Consider the following 23,247-nt stretch of genomic DNA (forward strand, 5'->3'; position numbering starts at 1 on the left):
AAAATGTTTTAGCATGTACAGGTTTAGTTCTAGTGACAAAACATACATCTAAGGTTCTGAAGCTAAGCACCTCTAAAATAAACGTTCTTAAGCGCATTGCTTAAGGGCACTAATTTCGTTTTCTTTCCCTCTTCTTCTTCTTTTTCCTTTTTTTTTAATTATTGTTTTTGTTGTTGAGTCTGTGTAACTACACACTTTACAGAATGCTTTGTGTCACAGAAATGCAGTGTGCCTCTTTCCTTTTTTTAGTGATATTCTCAAATCTTTGAATGTTTATTTTTATTATAGAATAGATTAATGGAAAATTATGTTTGTTAAATGAAAACTAGATTAAAATACCTAATTTGATCTGAATTTTATTCTGAGGAGGTTTGCTAAAGGTTAGATGCATTCTGCACCGGCAAAATGATTTTGAAAGGCCGGCAACATGAAATAAAGTTATGTTACAATAAAGTAATGTTACACGTGAATTAAGGGAAAATACCGGCTAAACATTACTTCACGTCTCGTATTGAAGTATACTGTCGGTTCAAAAACACTTATTTTTTATATGTAGAATAATACCATTGATTAACAGATTAAGGTTAAAGAATGTATGTTTAGATATGTCAGAGAGATATGCTTGAATGTTTCGAAATTCGAAACATTCAAACCTTCTAAATTAATGATCACGGTCGAGGAGATAGAGATGAAGTATAAAATTAAAAACACATAAAGTGACACAAGACGTTATTTTATTTCAGAAATAGAGCAGAATGTTTGTTCTTTTTTTCATATTTTTTTATTTTTTACACTTAAAAAAGTTTTAAATCTTTTTAATGATAAAGTCTTCCTTGAGACTTTAGCGTGTAATCTAAAGTTTTCAGACTTTATTATTATTTTTTATATTCCTTTTAGCAAGCTTAATATGCTCAAATTAGAAAAACTTCACAAATAGGACGGATTGCGGGCTTACAATTGCATGTCATAGGAAACAAACTAAAATTTTAAACTTTAATCTGTTACTGAAAGCTAAGTAAATGCAAATGTTTTAAAATTCTAATGATTTTACTACGTAAAGAATATTATTCAGAAGCTAAAGATTTTAAGAAATAACTCGAAGTACTCAAATATTGGGTTGGCAAAGTAATTTCAGTTTACACATATATACATACTGTTATGTTCGTTCGTTATTCATCTGTCAATCTTTCTGTTTACAACTGTTAGTTTACGCTCATTTTTAACATGGGGTGAAAAATAAACATTTCACAGATTTTACTATTCTATTTTCATAAAGGTAAGAAAGTTGCTGAGGTTCACAGAGAGATATGTGACTGCTGATTAGAACACATGTTCTGATATGTGATTACTTAACACAAATATGAAATTTGATTGATTTAACATGATTTACCATTGATTGATTTAACACGTGATTTAACATGAGATGCTTAACATGCATGTGTTATGGTGTCGATTGCTCAACAGAACGCATGTGTCAGATGTGGTTTAAAAAATTTCATTCTGGAGATTTTTCACTTGAAAATGATCAACGTTCTGGCCGACCCTCTGAAGTTGATGATTTAAAAATTACAGCCATTATTGAATCGAATCATCATACAACTGTGCGAGGAAGTGCAAAAAGGTTAAATGTATCAAATTGAAAATCACATAAGATATCTCGAACTCATTAAGAAGCTGGATATCAGGGTTCCACGTGAATTGAAAGCAATTCACTTAACACAACGAATCAATGTTTGCGATACGCATTTCCAACGTAATATAATCGATCCTTTTTGAAACGAATTATCATTGGTGATGTAAAATGAATCATCTACAATAACGTCAGTGGAAAAAGATCATGGTCCACGCATAATGAATCAGCACAAATCATATCAAAAAGTAAATTGCATCAGAAAAAGATCATATTGTCAGTTTGGTGGGATTACAAAAGTGTTGTTTATTTTGAGCTGCTTCCAAGCAACCAAACGATCTATTCAGATATTTACTCCCAAAAACTTATGAAACCGGAGGAAAAAAAGAGAAAAGGCCAATATTGCAAATTGGAAAGGAATCATGTTCCACCACGGGACAAAGCGAAGCAGTACGCGCGAAATTATTATAGCTCGTTTGGGAAGTGATGTCGTATCTCCATATAGCCACGACCTTGCATCATCAGGTTATAATTCATTTTGAAATTTATAAAACTTTTTAAATGGTAGAAATTTCAGTACCTCAAATCGCACTTGGTTGAGACTTTTGCTGATAAAAGACCAGAAATTCTTTGAGTGCGAAATCATTAAATTACTAGATAGATGGCAAAAGGTCATCTAATAGAATGGAAGATATATGACTGAATAAAGTTTATTTTTTTATATAGAAAAATTGACTTTTATTTCACGTTGAAAAACCGAAATTATTTTCTTGCCAACTCGATATATTAGCTACTACTTAAAATATTTTAAGACCATGGTGAAAAATTCTACTAAAAAAATAACACATCATCTGTCTTGCCCCTCCCAGAATATATTTACCATCCAGTGTGATCACAAGGATGATGATGTTAAGTGTTTCAATATAAAAATGTTTTCACTAATTCTGATTTAAAAAAAAATTGTTTATGCTGTAAAAAATCAGATCAATTTCCAGCGGTGGCGGACATTACAGAAAATGATCATTTTTAATTTCACAACAATAATATGCTGGAATAATCATCAGCATTTTATGCTGGAATTTTTATGCACATAGAAATAGTTCTTTGTCCTTCAGAATAAGAAAAAATGAACAAATAATTAAAATAAATACCTTAAAAAGTAAAGACTATCTGAAAGCAACAAGGACAAACTCCTTTTCATGCTGGCCTTGACCAAAATTTTCTGTCATGCCCTTGAAGTTCGTGAGAAAAGCATAAACTTCCGCAGATATTTTTACATGAAACATCAGCTGAGGTTTAGCTTTCTTTTGATTAATTTTCACCAGGGTAATTAACTATAAGGAAGTATTCTAATGTTTTTAATTCAAAGCTTCGGGGAAACCCTCACTCGTTAGCATTCGAGTAAGTGACCTTTAGATTATTATGAAATGCATTTTTTAATATAATATATTCAAAACATGAATGACATAACAAGCCATAAAGAAACGAAGATATATGCTTTTACAGACATGAAGATATTGTTTCTGTTGCGAAAACTGAACATCAGTTGGATTATCATAGTAGTATCTTTGATAGTAGTTCAATTAAAAATGATTTCTTATTTGGGCTATCAATATAGCAAAAGAATGAGATAAAAATACGAGGCACAACACTTTTCTACAAGTTAGTCTTATGGCTCTGAGAGAATTTAAAGGAAGAATTAAAAATAATTGCAAACATTACGTTATCTTTAAATTAAGCCTTAAAAAATAATTCAGAAATAAAAAAATTATTTACAGCTACTTTTGGTAAGGAAATTAAAGAAAATTCGCATTTCAAAAACTACTTGTGATTGTGATCGGAAATATGTTCAGTGCAAATAGTGGGCGACGTATGCTTCTTAAGTTTGGATGCTTACCTAAAAGATTCATCTAACCTAAGTTCTCCGACGACTTTGCGGATACAGATAATTTAATCCCACTTTAGCTAAACGGTCTTAATTTAATTAATTTTTTTTATCTTAAAAGTTAGGCTGTCTTATCCACTCGAATGCAACACAACGCTTAGAAAAATATTTTAACACAATAATGCATAGAGAAATACGTAATATATCAGGGTAGTGTTTCTAATGTGTTTATGTTTTTGAAACAGTGATTGATATTCGTTTTCTGCAATATGCCAGGGTAATGCTTACAATCGCCTGATATTTTGGGTCGTAAGAGAGGTACGGAAGAAAGCGCTTTACTACCCACCGAAGACTGTATTCAGTTTTCTCTCTACCTTGAAAATAAAATAATATGTAAGGAAAGACAGAATAAAGAATTTAGTGAAGACACAAAGAAGCATATATAAGAGGTTGATAAAGTACTTTACAACCTCTCGAATACGAATACTTAAATGACAGAGCATTTAATTGCCAGAAGAAACATTTTCTCATTGCTGTAATAATATAGGTAACGGAAAAGTCTCATCGGAATTTCTAACAAAAGTCTTAAATTGCTTCTATAGTACTGCCATAAAAACTTAAAATACTTTTGATTTAAGAAACATCTCTTTCAAAGTTCCCAGAGACTGTCAAGTGTTAAAAAAACCCATCTGATTCCAAAATATCATCAGATTGTTGGTCAGTTAATTTCTACTTTCCACACTTTTTAACCTTTTTTAACGAAAACAGTTATCAGTTGTCCTTTGAGTTAATTAGATCAAATGAAAACCTGCTTAACCTGCTTAGTTTAGCTTACCTAGAGATCATTCTACGGTCCATTAAACAGCGATATTCATAGAAGCTATTTGAGAAGAACATATTTCACGAAAAATATATTTAACAGGAAAAAAATATTTTGTCGAATGGAAGCTGTTAAGGCTAAGAGATTAACTCAGTTCTTTCAAGCCATGAAACGCCTGTTCACTTGTTTCAAGTCACTAGCGGGGGGGAAAAAAAAAAAAAAAAAAAAAAAAAAAAACTTTCTTTGCCCTGGGTCGGTATCCATCTTCACTCATTTAGGAACTGAAGTAGTGTCGTATTAATTTCAGAAATGCTACGCGAAGCATCCGGTTACCCCAAGGTGTGGCAACCGGACATATTAGCCCAAAAGTATAGGTTAAAGTGTAGCAAAGTATCTTACGTTTCAAGCTGGACAATAAAATTGGAATTATGTTTTCTAAATTTACGGCTAGTTACTTAAATTTGCTCACAATTCGAGCTGACACTAGACATTATTATTGGGATTCTGAAATCATCAATATCATTGAAGTCTAAGGTAGTTTTCTGATTCAACTCGTAGCAGATCACTAACAAAAATTTAATAATAAATTTTAATCTGCATCGAATTAAACTGTATGCTGTTGTTGCTATTAAATATGGCAATTAAACATGTCTTCCTCCTTGGAATTACTCTCTTTGTAAGACTCACATCTAATAAATAAGTTAATCATGCTGCAGATAAACTGAACGGCATCTTTATGACAGTACTACCTCTAACATATAGAAATCAAACAATTTCAGCTTAGTCTCTATACGTAGATCACAGAAAATATTCTGTGAAGCTTTCAATATAACAGCAGATTTACCTTGGTTTACTAGGAACTCTAATGTTATAAATACTTTAGCATTCGCTAATTAAAAGTATCATTTATCTTTGGTATAGAAATTTTTATAACCTCTACATTAAATAAACTTGAAATCACAACGCTGAAGTCTGTCAGCCGTTAAACGCCATTTTGTAATATATTCCACAGCGGTTGTTTGTATTTACCTTTTGTAGCTACTTCGCATGTTTTAGTTCCTCACAATTTAACAACCAAAAGACCATGGTTGTCAAGGTATTAGGTTCTTATGACAAGAGGATTTTCCTAATGTGGCAGTGAATGTATAGTGTAAATGCTAAAAGCGTTTGCTTTTGAGAAAATGCAAAGCCGGAAATTAAATGCAGAAAATTTAATCAGTGATTCCTAGTAATTCAATAACGATTTTACCACATCTAATACCTGGTGATATCTTTACCACCAAAAATTAATAGATTTTAATTTTTTTCATCAATAACTAATAAATTTTATTGAGAAAGTAGAAGAACCACAAATATTTGAATCTTGCACCGTATTTACTTTGCCAGCAAAGAAATTATCTTTCAACTACAGAATATTAGTTGTAATAAACGGGACGTTTGGTACTTAATGGAGTGTAGCAATGCCTAAATACTTTCATAGATTGCTGTTATCATTTTACCATTAAACTGCGGAGAATGTAGATACTTTGAAATGGATAGATGTATATTGTCGTAAGTGTAAATGTTTTCAATTAAATTTGCGATATGTTACGAATAAAATTTGCTTTCAACTAAAGTTTTTGCTTCCATCTAGCAAGATAAAGCAATGAAATGGAAATTTATTTTTTTAACAAGCTTTTCATGTAATTTTACTAAAAATCTGGAATGATTTATAACAGGATGAATCAAAGTAATCAATAAAATAATTTAAAGCAGCGTTTCATTACAGAGGTACCATTGAACATCAGCGTTCCACGGAAATATCTGGGGATTTCACAATAAATAATGATGGATAAGTTAATGCGCTCGTAAGCGATAATGAATAGGATAACTTTTATGTAAGATTACTGCGATGAAGAATACTATTTCATTCTGCTAGGGCTGAATTTATTCTACTAGAGTAAAAAACAGAAAAAAATTAAATTTAAATTGTAATCTATAAGGAACTATAAGCAGTTTGCTAAGTGTATAAGGTATTTTTCCCACCTTCTTGGCATGCCTTCATGGTGTAGTGGTCTGCACGCTCTGCGCGTAATTGAGAGGTCCGCAGTTCGATTCCCGGCGAAGGCGTTGCAAATTTCTCCTGCTTCCAAAAAATACCTAATGTCTCTACAAGTGTTGCAGTAAAAAAATGCTATAAGATTTTAATTTTATTTATTTGTTAAAGTTTCAGCATTTCGCTTATTCCTTTAGTTCTTACTTTTCAGGTCACCCATTTCACAAGTATGGAGATCAATTAAATATTTTATAATAAAAGCGGATGCGGTTAATACACAGCAGTTAAAACAAATTTGAAGTGTTATAACAAGCAGCACCTTTTGGTAGTTTACCCGACAATGTTGTGAAGAGCTGAATTTGAGCTGGAGCAGAATTTTGTAACTTTAAAAACGATCATAGTACCGTTTCTGTCAAACTATGAGATTTAATTTGGGTTAGAACAGGCAGCTAAAAGGCTGAGATTTTAGTTACACATAGAATCAGCATAATATGATACTTGCAGGTATAAGTATTCGGTGTTTGGTGCATCTAATTGGTTTTTAATACTTAGTAGGTATTTTAATTATTTTTCACTGATCTGTGCTTTTATTTGTACTTTAAATAAGTTTCTTGAAAAGTTAAAGTGAACTGGTGAAAATAAAGTTAATTTTTTATACAAAGTCTGTATGTTGCAGATTTTATACATATCATATCTACTTTAGCCAGATTAACCAATATTTACTGCTGGTCGAGATATCACCAGTATCTACACAGGAGTTCTATTATACATTTAATTTAGGAAGAAGAAGATAAGAAATGTGTTTAATGATTGCAAGCATTTCAACAACTCGCAATTTCTAACTTCAGAGAGCATTTCCGGAGCCTCTCGTTGGTGTTAATTCTATACGCCTAGCTATCCGGCCGTTTGAAAGACGGTTTTACCATACTATGGTGAGAAACAACCTGCTTGAAGAGCATCATACAAGTGAGTGAATGAAAAGAGAGTGCAGTCCCTCGGTCTGTACCATGGTTTAGTTCAGATAATTATAACAAAGTCCTGCCTAAGAGGAGGGATGTGCTGCTACGCATGGGTAAAATCACGAAAACGCCCATACTGCCAGGCCGTTCGCCTGGACTCGAACCCAGGTCGGAACTATGAGCGATTAGCGATTTTACCTTTCTGCCGGTTGTGGGCACGGTCTGTACCATGAGTCATCAAATGTAGTCTAACAACTGCAGCGATCAAACACGATCCCAACTTCGAGAGACACTTGGACTCTGCTATTACTTGCATCGAATGGGCGACTGGAGATTATAACAGCAGTTATAAATAAGACATCCATTAGTTTACAATTTAATGATGTATTATGTATTGCAATATTATTTTGGGCCATAAGTCATATTGTAGAGAAAAATATGAATAATAACCATTATTTTTAGGTTAAGTTATTGTTGAAAAATATGTAAGATTTTATGTTAATTTACCAGTTATTATGAGGTCAACTTATACAATAAGTTCTTTCCATAGTTCTCACCAACATACAAATTAGTTATTGTGTATTTCAGCCGAGGGTTGGAAGATCTGAGTTAGAACATCTGCAAACCTCGTTTTATTCTTATTTACTATTCCCAGCTCTACGAAAGTTTATTTCTCGGGTTAGCATTTCGCTAGCCGACGTGTAAATGTGCGCCGTTAATTGTCTAGAGCTGGTTTAAGTAGACTAGTGTGTGTATGTGTTTGTGTAGTCTCAGACTACGTTAACAACATTTGAATTTAATCTATCATATAGTAATTTAAGTTCAAGTAGTGGAGGTTCGTCTGTCGCAAAAGCAGTGTCTTCCTGTTCATCTAAGAGTTAGATAAGAAAGGTTATTTTAACCTTTTTAAGACTCGGTCATTTGTTCTAGATTAAAGCGAAAACTCGCTTCCTGTCTAGTAGGTTCTACAGGACATTGACATAAGCTTCTAGATGCAACAGAACCTTACAAATAAACACTTCGGTATCTGTTTTAGAGCAATACTAAGGATATTTTTTACTGTTATTTTGAATTCAAATTTATCATTAGATGAAGTTCATTTTAAACAGCAAAAACAGTTTTAAAAAATTAGCTATCTCAATTTCGCGGAATGTGTGACTTATGATCAAAATTTAGCACTTTTCAAGCAAACGACAACGATTTTAAAAGTCATTCTATCTTATCATGGTATTAGACTAATTAATGGAAAATAAGTTGAATTTATTGCAGTGCTACTCATACTTAATTTATTATGCTTTTATATGGTATTTTTAGAGTATTTACTTTAAAAATATTTACTGTTATGGTTTCATTTAAAGGCTATATAGTAAAATTTTTTAAAAATTCTTCATATACAACAAAATACTGAAATCGCTGACTAACCCACATTTGTTTCAGAGTTTCCAGATCTAAAAGTTTGCTTTAAAGCTGAATTATGTTCGTCGTAAACAGAAAGAAAAGCAGAAAAAAGCAAGTGTTTTGCTCATAATTTCAACACATGAAAAGCTTTAAATTTAGGTCATTCTTGCTATGAGTATACCCGTGAAACGAATATTTGGCATAAATCTTGCCAGATATAAAGTTTTCTATCTTATCTGAAGATACAGCGCAATTCTTTAACGACATTTGTTTGAGGGCAATAGTTTTGCTTGGATTCTCACAATAGCATTAAAACGATTCGTCTGCTTTCTGTTTCTTTTTTCCTTTCTCGTAGTAACTAAGGATAATCTTTCAACTACAGTATTATTAAAGTGATATTATTAGCCGTATAATAACAATATTAAGGAAACATAGTTTCCATTTTAAATGAAAGACTACAAATCACATTCAAATATTTCAGTGCTGAGAGAAAAAGTTCCCTATTGCGTTCAGAGGACTCAAAAGTTCCCTATGAACAGCCCAATGTAGATTGGCATAGATAAATTTGTTTTCATTAAAATACCCCTTGGCCGAACTGGTACAACTTAGAAAGTGGATAAATGCATACTCCCTCAGAGGTATAAGAGTTCAGCCGAAGCATCTATACCAGTGGTTACAGCCGAAAACATCGCGGCAAAAACATCGCGGACGAAAACGTCGCGGAGAAAACAACGCAAGGCAAAAACGTCGTGCTACAAAACATCGTGGGAGAAAACATCGCAACGAGAAAACATCGCAGTTCTAAAACATCGTGGTACAAAACATCGTCGTCGAAAATAAAGCGGTTCAAAAGCTTCGCAGTTTAAAAACATCGTCGTCGAAAATATCGTGGTAAAAAATAAAGTATCTGCAAATCATCGCATGACGATAACATCGCAGACATGCTTCTTTCAGGCTTTAATAACTGTAAATGGATATTCCCATATTGATTTGTGATCGCAAGATGGAAAGAAGGATCATTTTTACTTTCATACTTTTTATTAACTAATAAATTTTTGCTGAGAAAATAAGAATGAAACTTAAGCATAGAAAATTAATGCAACTTATAGCACTTAATAGAATTTTAAACCGACATAGTTAACTAACAAAGACCATTAATAAATCATTTTTATAAAATTTTTACTGGTAATTTTTCATGAAAAGTATAATCTATAATTTGCATTTAATTTTTTATGCTTTAAGTTTCCTTCTTACTTTTTCAGCAAACATTTATTAGTTAATAAAATATGTGAAAATAAAAATTATCCTTCTTTACATACTCCGCTCACAAATCATTATGGGAATATCCATTTACAATAATTAAAACCTGAAAAAAGCACGTCTGCGAAGTTATCGTCATGCGATGATTTGTAGATACTTTATTTTTTACCACGATATTTTCGACGACGATGTTTTTAAACTGCGAAGTTTTTGAACCGCTTTATTTTCGACGACGATGTTTTGTAGCACGATGTTTTAGAACTGCGATGTTTTCTCTTTGCGATGTTTTCTCCCACGATGTTTTGTAGCACGACGTTTTCGCCTTGCGTTGTTTTCTCCGCGACGTTTTCGTCCGTGATATTTTTGCCACGATGTTATCGGCGGACACCATACCAGTACGTGTGTCCTTGTAAATGATTACGCTTAGTAAAAAACTAGAATTAGAATTCGCATTAAATCTGGTTCTTTGGAATAACAAATAACAACTGGTTTCAATATTTTTACAGTATTCCCCTTGTGTTGTTCATACTTGATTCATCGGTAATCTTTTTAAGTACAAAATAATTCTAGTAATAAAATAAAGGAAGATGTGGTTAGTGGAACGGTCTATCCTAGCAAATGAAGTAGTTGATTCATTTCTAGGTATATAATAATGACTTCAAACTGACTGGTAAATAATTTACTAACTTAGACGTACGATGTAATTAATATAAGAACTAATTTCCATAATATTGGAAGAGTCATCTTTTGTACGAACTAAGAGCCGAATGGCTGTCAGAGAGTCAGTGAGGTGAGTTTAGTAATACCTTGTTTGATGGCCTTGATTTCAGTTTCGAAATATGAAACAGAGAAGACCACATCTTGGGAGCTCTTAAACATATTCTGACTAAAAAATAAATAAGAGCTTTTGAAATCTGATTAATTTCAGAAAAGCACTCTCAGATATGTAGCCAATGCTTCTTGAATTCTTCTTTTGCTAGTTTAAAGAAATATAAGAAAACAAATTAAATTTCAAACTGTTGTTTCGCTGCGTTGTTGTTAAATATAAAAGTTATTGGCGAGTGCAAAATTATCTCTTTATATGGGAAAAAGAAGAGAATTTCTATAGATAACTCAAGAATAATAAATTTTTGAGAGATACTTACTTATAAGGAAGTCGTATGTAATTCTGAATAAATTATTTTAATAAGTGAAAAATCTAGGAAAAAGCCGGAGAGCTAAAATAGTTCCTGACTTTGACTAAAAAATAAGCGGAAACAAGCTATATGGAGTATTACTATTATTGTTTGTCTCCTTAACTGATGGACCGATTTTAATTAAATCTGGTATGGACGTAGATTGGTAAAATAAAAAAAAAAAAAGGTGCTATATAACAATAATGATCGTTGCAAGGCTGATTGCGAAAGAAAGCCTAAAACAATTATTGCAATATCGAACTTTATGAATCCCTGTGATAATTGGATCCATGCCATCAGAAATGCTATTTGCAGGTTCTGGAGAGTTCTGGGAGAGTCAAGTTGCAATGTCCTCCCAAGTGCATCCCAGATATCTTCTGTAGGGTTTAGGTCTGAAGATCTAGCTGACCGGTCCATCCGGCTAATAGCCTCACTTTTCAGAATATCATCCACCAGGTTAGCCCTATGTAAACGAGAGTTTTCGCGCATAAAATGGAGCTAAGGGCTAACTGCACTTCTAAAAAGACGAGCCTAGGGCTATAAGACATCTTCCCTTTACCTTGCAGCAGTCACACAGAACCTCTGCCAAAGACACGAATGTCTGTACATCTGACTATCATGATGCTTGCCTAGACCATGAAACTTCTGCTGCCATACTACTCCCTTTATCGGATGTTGAAGAACACGTTGCAGATCTCTGGTTTTTTCTCGACGTCCTACCGGAGGGTTCCTAACCGAAACACGTTTCGCTAGAATCGATGTCCCAGCTAACTACACGGGGCATTTTGCAATCAAGAGGAAAATGTTTCTCTTGCAGCTATGTTTCTCGTCGCTTATTCTCAAAGAACTGGTTTTGGCATAAGTCAACCAATCATATACCCAAAAAACGAAAATTCGCTTAAATGTTTCTTTGAACTTGATGTTGAGTGTAGGTAATAGATATGATATCGGTTTTAGAACCATATGTTTGCTTTATTAGGACAGTAGTTGGCCCTCTGTTCATTTTTTTGGACAACCAACTTCGTCCATTATGGGGCTAACATGGTTGATGATTTTCTAAAAATGAGGCTATTAACTGTATGGATTAGCCATCTGGATCTTCAGACCTAAATTTTACAGAACATGTCTGGGACGCTTTTGAGAGGGAATTAAAACTTGCCTTCCATCTCCCAGAACCTTTTAGGGTCTGAAAAATATCGTTGTTACTGCAGCAGATTCGATTGGAAAATTCATAAACTTCCCCCATTTCTAATGCGAAATCAGATTATGAGAGAGAAAGAGACTTAGGGCGACCATATCTCTTATTAGCTTCTTTTTTATCGACGTTTTCAAGCCTTGTTTTAGATCTTCCTGCTCCGATCAGCCCTATGCGCGATCATGAATGTGTACAATGGCTGTTGTATGGCTTTTCTGTTATGACAGCCTATGAGCTTATCAAATTTTACTAAATTATGTTCGTCAGTACTGGAATCAATGAAATCAGAAAATTCTTTTAATTTTGAATACCAATGTAGTTCGATGCAGATTCAGACCCCGATCAGTGTGCCAGTCGCATTGGCTTTTTCGCGGTTTCCCCTTCCATTGCATAACGTGAATATGAGCCAGTTTCCTTCAAAAATCTCCTCTACGAAAGGTGTTTATCTTCTTAGGCAGATAAACATAATATGCTATAAAATAATCACATTATGAAATTCAAAATTTAACAAGCCGTTAAAAAAGTAAGGTGGAAAAATTTATAGAAAAGGAAATGGAAATAAATAACTAATAGATTTATTTCTTTTCCTTTCGCTGTTGAACGAAGGTTTGATTTATGATAAAATGAGAATTTCCGAGAATAATATATAATTCAAAAATTAAACCACCTTACTTTGTAAGATCTGTCTCTGTTATTCCACATAAACTAAATTAGATCCTACAATGAACCTGGAGAATTCTCGCACAAGCGTGAATAAATTAACAGCACAGAAGAAGGGTGAAAGTAACCCTTTATTTAATTCAAATAATTAACAGAAAGGCACGATGTTCGTGCTTTACAATGGCACAGTCAACTTGCGGTGAAACTGAAACGTAGAATATAATTCAAATCGAAAATAAAATAGTGCTGGATTAGCTCGTTAAGTTACACCTAACAGGTTGACTCACAAAAACCTAACAGGCGTGACGATAATCCGAAATGGCCAAGAGGTTTACTCGGGTAACAGCGAGATAGCAACGAAATGTGCGCTGGTTAGCGAAAACGCGCTCTGAATAAACTCAGAGAATCACCCGTTTAAATATTTACTTCACTTAACTTTAAATTTACATCCTGGCGAGGAAATGCGAGGGGATGTTGAGAGTTCACGAAAGGCATCAAACTTAAAATAAGTCTGTTATGCAAAATGAGGGAAATCCTGCAATTGAAGATCCATTGAATTACAGAGGGATTTTGGAAGCCGTGTGCCTTGACATTTTTTCAAGCTTGAGTGGGATAAGTGTATGCAAATGTTATAAAGTACGACATTTTACGCTGCTTTTTTTATAAATATAATTCTAGATTCACCAGATTTAAAATAACGCGAAAAGAATATTAAGATAACTGAATTTCAGACTTCAAGCCATTCTTGTTGGCAGGGCTGAAAATGTTTTCCCACTGCATTTAGAAAATCAGTATTTCTAGTTTCTTGCCATTTTTATCTCATGATATCCGAAGACATTATTTCTTTAACCCCTCTAACAACATTATTTCTTTAACCCCTCTAACAAGGACTTTGCTCATGATCCACTGACCTCAATCTTCTCGAGTATTCCAAAGCTCTTGCCATCACTACTTCAAAATCACTCAGTGGTAGTCAGTGGTAGGGGGAATGAGAGGAAACACTGACCTTGGTGAACAAGGATACTTATGAAAGATGCAATAAAAAATTGTGTCTGGACCTCAAAATCTAATTTATTGCACCATTTTTTAAGCTTTAGAGCGAAATTATAATCAGTGTGTTTCTAGCAAATTATTTTATTCAGGGTAGGAAAAAATTCTGTTATTCTGATTTTAATTGTAACATATCTTAAAATCAAAGTTACTGAACTTAATTATTATCACAATTATTTGTGATCTGAATGAACAAAATGCGTATGACACAAGAATTTGATACTTCATCTGGGCCATAAGCTTATCTCATTTAATTAAAATATAAAGTAACTTTACAATGCTTGGAAAGTACTTTCTAACTATATACTCTCTAGAGTGGCTTTCAGATTAAAATGTGATGGACGATAATGTTTCACCACCTAGATTTAGTCGGTTGGATCTCTTGCCTCTTTTCTATACAATGTTTTTCTTTGCAAATGTTTTACGCCAGCAATTTTCGTCATACGTGTGTCATTCCAAAGTCATCTATGGTTTTTTTCAGTGCGGTGATCAATTTGCGCAGGAAAGAAGTGGCTGCTGTCATTCGAAGATTTCGAAATATTTTCACTGCAGCCGTAACTAAGAGAGCTCTAAATCATCACAAGCTCGAGCGAATACATTCAAATAACAATATCTGAAATTTTATTTCGATTGGTTGAGCGGATAGGCTGCTAGGAGTTCATATATCAAGCAAGGTTTTTTATGACCACCCTGTATATCAAGGCCTTACAGGACTACAGACGTAATTTTATGCTGCTTTCCACCACAAAATTTGTGAACTTGCTCTGATTAGATCAGGCAAATGCGATATGCCACAGCAACACATATAATTTGTATACTTGGTTTTGGCAATCTGTGCATTTACGTATTTGTTGGTATTTATAACACCATTCCTTGATTTTGGTTTTTGAGGATCGGCGAGGTCAGAAACTTTTAACTCAGTTTATCATCCTTTAAATTTCGAAATAGGATTATTTAAGTTAAAGTAAAGCATTAAAAGTAAATTTTTCTTGAATAGTTGTACGAAACACAATGAAGTATGCATTTGGTTTAAAAAATAAGAATATCCTTTTTTTTTTTTTTTTTTTTTTTTTTTTTTTACGAAAAACCGTAGAAGTTTGATTACCTGGATTTCATATACACGGAACTCTATTCTCATTTGAACGATTCATATTTCAAAACGCTAATTGCGCGATGTAATTATTAATGGTAAGGGAGAAGAGAAAAGAAATAAGTATTTAAATTTCATTGACTAGAGATTGTCAGAAACAGGAATCTGAAAATTTACTATGGTATTCAAGTAGATCTTTTACCACCGAGCTAATTGAGAACTGAATTATGTAAACAAAAAATGTATTTCAGTTTTAATTCTTTTGTCAATGCTGCAAAGACCTTGATCTTTTGCACAGGATTTCAAAGTAGGACGTTTTACCTTTCGTACACAAACCATATTCTCACTCAATACCGAAGTGGAAAGTTCTCTTAATTTGTTTTGCTGATTCGTTAATGACGGAAACGCATTGCAGATCTTACTTGAAAGTTATCTTTAAGAAGAAATTCTAAAGCAAACAGACCGATATTCATAGTAAGCATTAAAAAAACCACAAAAGTTCTAATTCAACTACACTATTAAATAGTCAGAAAGTGAGTTAAGCCGCCCAGACGGTATAGTGGTTAGAGTCACCGACTGCGATGCCGAATGGTCCAGGTTGGAATCCCGGAGTAGACATGGATTTAATTTGTCTGTCCCTTCATAGGAAGTTAAGTTGGCTGTCTTATAGGTACCTCCACGATAAAATGCGCACCACTTCCGGCACTTAGGAGTGCCCAATGCCGAAGGAAAGGCAAGTGCCCGCCGTTCGATTAAAAAAAAAAGAAAGTAAATCCAATCTGAACTACCTGCTTTTTGACATGCGATCATAACCACAAATCACTGGTCGCTAAGATTCATCATTGGCATTTGTGACAACAGAACGAAAAGCCTGCCTCACAATTGAATTTTTACTTCACATTTTTATCTTTTCTCAAACTCCAGCTTTTATTTAATAATGAAAACTCAAACTACTCGTATTACCGATTTTTAAATTAAGGAAGATATTAAAGGAAAAGCATAATATATTTTTCCGTAATGTCAGTAAAAATTGAACGGGTTGAATGAAATTGAATTTCTAGGGAGATAATGAATAATTCTTAGATTAATAAAAGGAAATAGTGCGAAAAAAATAAGATTTGGGGATAATGAAAAAGCTTATTTTACACAGATGACATTGTCTAAAGTATACACGCGAAGAGAAACATCAAAATAAATAAAAAAATGAAATGAGGTCGTTAAGATGCATCCACAAAATGTGCCACAACCGCACGGAATCTAGATGAGATGAACAGGAAGGCACTAAAACAACTTACTGAAGATGTAATACTTTGCACGTCTTTAATCCAGGTTAAATCGCTTGTTAGAAAGGAAAATATCACTGACTTTGTTTATGCCTATATATTATAAAGACGCTAATTAGCATATACTCTTTACGCTTCCATTTTATGAAGGTACTTCCTTCACCCTGAACAACAGCAGGTCTCACCTGTCTGCGAATTCTGATGATTAAAGAATAGCATTCAAACATTAAAGTGGTAAAATTTCCAAGTAAACAAGTTATATCAGAATACGGATTATATGAGTTCATATGATTCGATATTGTCTGGAATAACACAAAGGGCTCACGTTTGCAAATAGAAAGTTTTGAACTTAAAATATTTCGGTGATTTCCATTTCGCAATAAACTCTTAAACCTCATTTCGTATGTTAAAAAATTAATGTTGTATATGTATACATATATATATAAAACTCAAACTATCTAAATTTATTATTAAATTGGAATAAAAGCAATTCCTCTATAATATAATAATTGCAACCCTGTATAAGAGGTTTAACACGATATCAAAACAAATCCAATTAAAGAAAGAATTCACAGTAGAATAAACTCGAAAAATAAAAATGCGAAAGGGAAAGTATACAAAATTAAACAAACAACAACAACAACAACAACAACAACAACAAAAAAAAAAAAAAAAAAAAAAAAAAAAAAAAAAAACCCTTTTATTGAAACTCCAATTGAGAACTCATCAGGAAAAAGTGAATTAAAGCTTCATAAAATTCGATTATAAGATTTTATTCCAATTTAATAATAAATTTAGATGCTTTAAGTTTTTTCTACTTCAAACCTGCAGCTATAGCGCAGGACGGGCTTAAAATTTTTTTAAATTCTAATTTTTGGCCTATTTTTATCTTTATCTTTATATATATACATTAAATATTAATTTAATGGTATATATATGTAATATGAGCACGGTTCTTTGCGTTGTGCTAACTTGGAGAGGCTTTACTGTATAGTTAGAAAGATACACTCGAAAACAGATATAGCCTTCAATTCCACACATAATTTATTCCTTGACAATTAATTCTTAGGACAAATATTCGTTTTCATTGTCCATCACCAATGTAGGTGCGCTACGCACGCCAAAATTTTATACAAATTATAATTTTACAACAATGGACAACTGCTAGCTAACCGACACGTCAGCGAGCGAAAAAGCTCTTAATGCCAAGACAGCTGAAGCAAATGTGCGCAGTTATCCCATATGGAAGCTCATCAAGAGTTTTAGTTCTCAAAATTTTGCATTCAAGTACCAAATTTGCTACGTTATAAGGTTACGCAAGTCATATAATATGGACTGATCTAGAAATGACGCAGTATAGAAAAAGGCATTTCTATTTTTAGAACAGAGAGGGGTAATTCAGGTGTTATCGCTAGTTTAAATTATAATTTTGATTTACAAATTTTTTATCTTACATATATGTGTATAATGTAATATAATATAATATGTATATTTATACACATATACATATATAACAATATAATATACATACATAACAGTATTATATATATATATATATATATATATATATATACATATATATTATACTGTTTTATATATATACTGTTATATAATAGATATAATATATGTTTCTTTTAAAATTTTTGGTTTATCATTTATTATACAGATAACACTAATTTGAAGCATGACAAAAATTATTTTAAGATATATTTTGTAGTTCGACATTCCTAAAAATTTAGGTTTTTGTTTTATCCTTGCTTTTCAGTCCCTGTTTGCCTCAGTATAAAAGTGTTGGCAGATTTATTGCTTTATAAGGCATTTCTCCCACCTTCTTAGCGTGCCTTCGTGGTGTAGGGGTTCTGCACACTGGGTCGGTATTCCAGAGGACCGCGGTTCGATTCCCGGCGAAGGCGTTTGCTAATTTTTCATCTTGCTTGCTTCCAAAAAATCTTAATGTCTTTACAGCCTTCCTGTTATCTATGCAAAGCTGCTGTTTAAATGGAATTTAGACTCGCTGTATCACCCGGAAACGATGTATGGATGTTTGCTAGTGACATCCCAGTACAGTATTTACAGGCAAATCCTTTGCAAGAGAAATTATACAAAATTATCTTTAAAAAAAAAAAAAAAAAAGCGAAAATCGGTTGGTCGAGTTTTATATACTATAACCTAAGTTAGTTGGTTGAGTTCAGATACGTATCGCGGAGAAGGCATGGTTGCTTCTGTGTGTCTGTCTGGCATGTATGCACTTAAAATACTGACGAGACGAAAATCCTCTCGTGTGGTTTGATGGTAGGGGAAGAGTAGCGGGAGACTCTCGGATCCTTCCCCAGGAGTGTTCTCTATCAAAATTTGGGAGGAGCTGCACAATACCTACGGTGGGACTATACATGTATAGAACAAATGGTGAAATTCTGGTGTCTTTTCCACTTCTGCTTGTACCTGTTTTACAAGTTTTTTTTAAGTAAGAATTTTCTGAATTTGTATCAATGCAAATTTTAAACATAACAGCTTTAAGAAATGTTAACTATTTTCACTGGCTGATAACCGAACTATCAAAATAAATATTTAGTTTAACTTTTGGATAAAAATCTGAAAGGTATGCTTGGAAGGATTTCTTGGTTTTGCTATATTCCAGTGCAACTCAAAATAGAAGTTTAAATTTTTCATGACCTGAAATTACTAATGTTATTATGTAATTAATGATGTCATGAACTACTTATTAAAAATATTCATACAAAATGTTGAATCAATCAGAATGTTCGAACAATCTGTCCAATTTAACAGTGCGAAAATCCAAATTTTTATTCGCATGTCATGGATTTCCTGATTCTGAATCGGTGTTATTGAGTTTAAGCCTTTATCTTATAAGGTATTTCTCCCGCCTTCTTAGTATACCTTCGTGGTGTAGTGTTTAGCACGCTCGACGCGTATTCGAGAGGTCCGTGGTTCGAACTCCGGCAAAGGCATTGCTCATTTTCACGTCTCTTGCTTCAAAAATAACCTAATGTCTCTACAACCTTAATCACACTTGTAGCTTCGGGTGGGTTTGGTTCCCTGTGAATGAGCTCGTTGACTGGAGTTTTTGTATTATTCGTAAATAGACTTTTATACTGTGTAAAACTTACACAACAAATTCATTTTTCAACATACAGCTATGAAATTGTAGAAAAGGGCATTTTGCGATCATTACAAAAGACAACTGAGGTGAAAGGTCATGCAATATCAGCCCTATGATGTCAGAATTTACGTCAGGGTGCGCAAAACGCGAGGAATCAGCACGCAAGGCAGCATTGCAGGGCAATTTAAAAAGAATAAAATAAGGCTCGTTTTCAGGCATTCTTCTACAAGTAAATGTAAAAATGATCGTGTAGTATGGCTACAAGAAATACCAGGATGCCTTACACGGGAGAGAATGAGGAGCTCTTGAGGAGGAGCGTAGTTTGACATCTATCATCCAAAAGTTTGGAATTGATTGAAGTTTTGTTTCACAAGCTTGGAAAGCCTTGCAGACGATAGGTACAGCTGTAAGAAAGGTTGTTGATGGTTGTACAAGGAAAACAACGGTAACTGATGACTGATATATCGCCTCGCAGTAGAAAAAAATAGACTACAGACAGAGGACAAGATCGCTCAGCCGTACCGCACGGCAATCGGACTCAGGCCGGACCACTTCATAAAGGTGGCCTATTTGCCTGCCGTCCCGAACGCTGCATACTACTGACCAATGCCAATGATTAAGTATTTCGGAGTGCGTATGGTTCTAAATGCATGCCACTGTCAGCAGCCCATCGGCGACGCCGTTTACAGTGATATAGAGAAACAAAGATTGGTGACTTCATCAGCAGAGTTACTTCTTCTTTAATGATAAGAGTCGTTTTAGTCGAACAGATGAATCTTGGCGGCAACTGATATGGACAGAGATAGGACACGATTTCATCCCACTAACATCAATGAAAGAGACTGTTGAGGTGGTCCATGCGAACTTGTATGGGAAGGCATAATGATGAACGGACGGACCAAACTCCACATATTTGACAGACGTTCACTTACCGGAGATCATTACTATGATGAAGTCATTCTCCCCCACTTGCATCGTTTCCGGGTGACATTCGTTCGGACTTTGTTTTCATGGATGACAATGTACGGGTACCAGGACTCATGCTGTTGAGCTCCTGGAATGTGAAGATATCCACAGAATGTTCAAGCATGTATGGGATACATTAGGAAGACTCCCGGTGCCACAGTCTTACCCTCCGAAGAGCACCAGAGAACTGAAACAGAAGAATGGAAGCTCTGCTAGATACATGGCAAAACCCAACAACTATTAGATAAACTGGTGAGTATAGATAGACTGCACAACGCAACCATTGCATTTAGGGAAGGTCATGTTCCTTACTAATGCTCGTTGATCTATTGTTCTCTGTCTTAGTCACACAGTTCCTATACAAAAGCCATTCGGTCAATAAAGCCTTTTTCTATTCGTTCCGTACTGTTTGTGTTCTATTTAGGTTTCGGCTACTATACTTTCTTCATCCTTTAATTACTACATTTTGCCTCTGTTATATGAATTTTATGTCTACAATTTCATTTTTTGTGGAATTAGGGCCAAATCAAGAAAGTTTCTTAAGTTTTGCCCGCTAGTGTGTAAATTCGAACCTGTTTCTTGAAGAAAGTCTTCCATGAAAGCATCCAGTTTGAGACGAACAGACCTCTCTTGTTTTGCCATAGTTAACTAACTCATTATTAGCTTTGTCAAATTTACAACTTCAGCCATCACCTCCCTTCTATAATTCTGTTTCAAAGATAATTAATCTTGTTTAGATTATAAATCACGATAAAAACTAATTCATAATTTTGAAAATAGTGAATTTTTCTGTTATAAGTTTTACCTGATGGGATTTAAACATTAGTTATATCAAATTTATACGTACAATGGAACAAAAATTCCTACCCAGTGAACGGAGGAGGATCCATTTTATTATTAAATTCGTTATTAATCTATTATGAGATATTTCCTAATAGTAAGTATTTATTGTATAATTGTTATATTGTTCTTTTACATGGGTTCTTTTTTATCTTGATCAGAAAAAGATAAATAGAACGTGACGTATTCAGAGACCTTCAGTGTTGCTTACGTATATCCCTTTAAACGATGCTTTAATCTCAAAAATACGTAATACCCATGATATTTTTTAATAATCTTGAAATGATCTTTCGCATTTTCTAAATTGACGGAAAATATTGTAAAGAATATTTATTTCTCATTTCTTGGAGCCTTGAAGGTAAATATAAAAGAGGAAAGTTTCGTCGGGAAGATGATAGAAAACTGCTAGAAGCTTATGGTGTCCTTGATTTTCTAGATGAAGATCTTCGCAGCAGAAAAAAATCAAACATTTTTTGGAATTTTGAGGAATGAAAATGGGCCATTGTTCATTCGTCTGAAACTGCGGTAAATATGATTTATGAGAGCCGTAAGAGATGATGCGAATTAGAAAAGTGCCACAATATTTAGTAGCAGTGATATTTCAAATACTGTGATTTGATATGAAACTTCTTCCTTTCGAGGGTATTTCATTAGAATAGCTGATATAATTATTCTATAATAAACAGTCACCTTTTTCAAAAGTCTTGCTTCTTTTCGCAATTGTTAGTCCAACAATGGCTGATCTTGTATGGCTGATGAATACTGGTAGTGCGACTCAAATTTGGAGCCAGGCGAATAGAATGGCTGTATAGGCGTTTTCATGGTTTTTTCGTGTGTATTATTATTAAGAGTTAGTTTTACTTAGAAAGTTCTCCTAGAAGACATCCCGTTAGGAAGATAATCCTAGTGTGTGCTTTGATATAATATAATAAATCAAACTCCTTTTATGATGTTTCATTACATAAAAATGTGAGCAAAATGTGAGTATTGACTCTATAAATCTTAAACGTAAATCTCCTTATGATAAGCCCTGATATTTTTCCGTTTTTTCCATAACACCGATATTTTGAAGATTCATTCTGTTTTATAAGTAACACAGATAGTTTAAATACATACAGAGATTTCAGTTTTTTATTAATTTAAAATTATATGTCATTTATTTATGTTCAAACCGGTGTTACTATTAAATAGCTTCTCTTAAAATGATAATTATATATGATAAACAAAGGTAATTGGAAAGATAACTTCTTATGGGCAGTATTCATATGATATAAAAATTATATGAAATTGAAACAAAAATGCTAGCTTAAAAGCAGAACGCCAGGGTACATTTCAAACTCAGTAAAATTCGGGCATAAATTGGTGTTGATTTCATAAAAAAGATCTGCGCTGAGCCTTCATCTTCAAGGAACAAAATTATTTTTTTGCATGCTTAAATAGAGGAAATAAAATGAAATAAATGAAGAAATAAGGAACAATATTTTACAGGGGTCTCTTAAAAACATGAGATAAGAATTTCAAAACCTTTGGAAATAGCTGAATGGCATTATGGAATTAAAAATCATTAACTAAATTTCATAAATTTTAAGAACGTGAAAGCTTTAAAAATTGTTTCATCAGCTGATGGAAAATTTCATTTAGTTTTAAGTGAAGCTAAACGAAGGGTTAAGGAATCATGTAATCACTGTCAATCTCCTAGCTATTATTATTAGTGCCTGTTGCTGTGAATGTTTGCTTCTGCTTCTATTCCGTGTTAGTCCTTTGTTCCATTCTCCCGAAATGTGTGGGGCTTTTCTGCAAACCAAAGCCTAATGCTGAATTTTTCCTAAACTTTAATACCATGAAATTTTCATGCACTCTACAGCTCATAATCATCACGC

General features: G+C 33.4%; 1 protein-coding gene across 1 annotated transcript in view; it reads left to right on the top strand.

Moving 5' to 3' along the window:
- LOC118189196 (protein obstructor-E-like) overlaps positions 1 to 23,247 on the top strand; it is a 52,847-nt gene that overhangs the window by 16,945 nt on the left and 12,655 nt on the right. The window lies entirely within an intron of this gene.

The sequence above is a fragment of the Stegodyphus dumicola genome, chromosome 10 (genome assembly GCF_044657685.1).
Source record: "Stegodyphus dumicola isolate Sdum_Otavi_A_Nest chromosome 10, ASM4465768v1".
NCBI lineage: Eukaryota > Metazoa > Arthropoda > Arachnida > Araneae > Eresidae > Stegodyphus > Stegodyphus dumicola.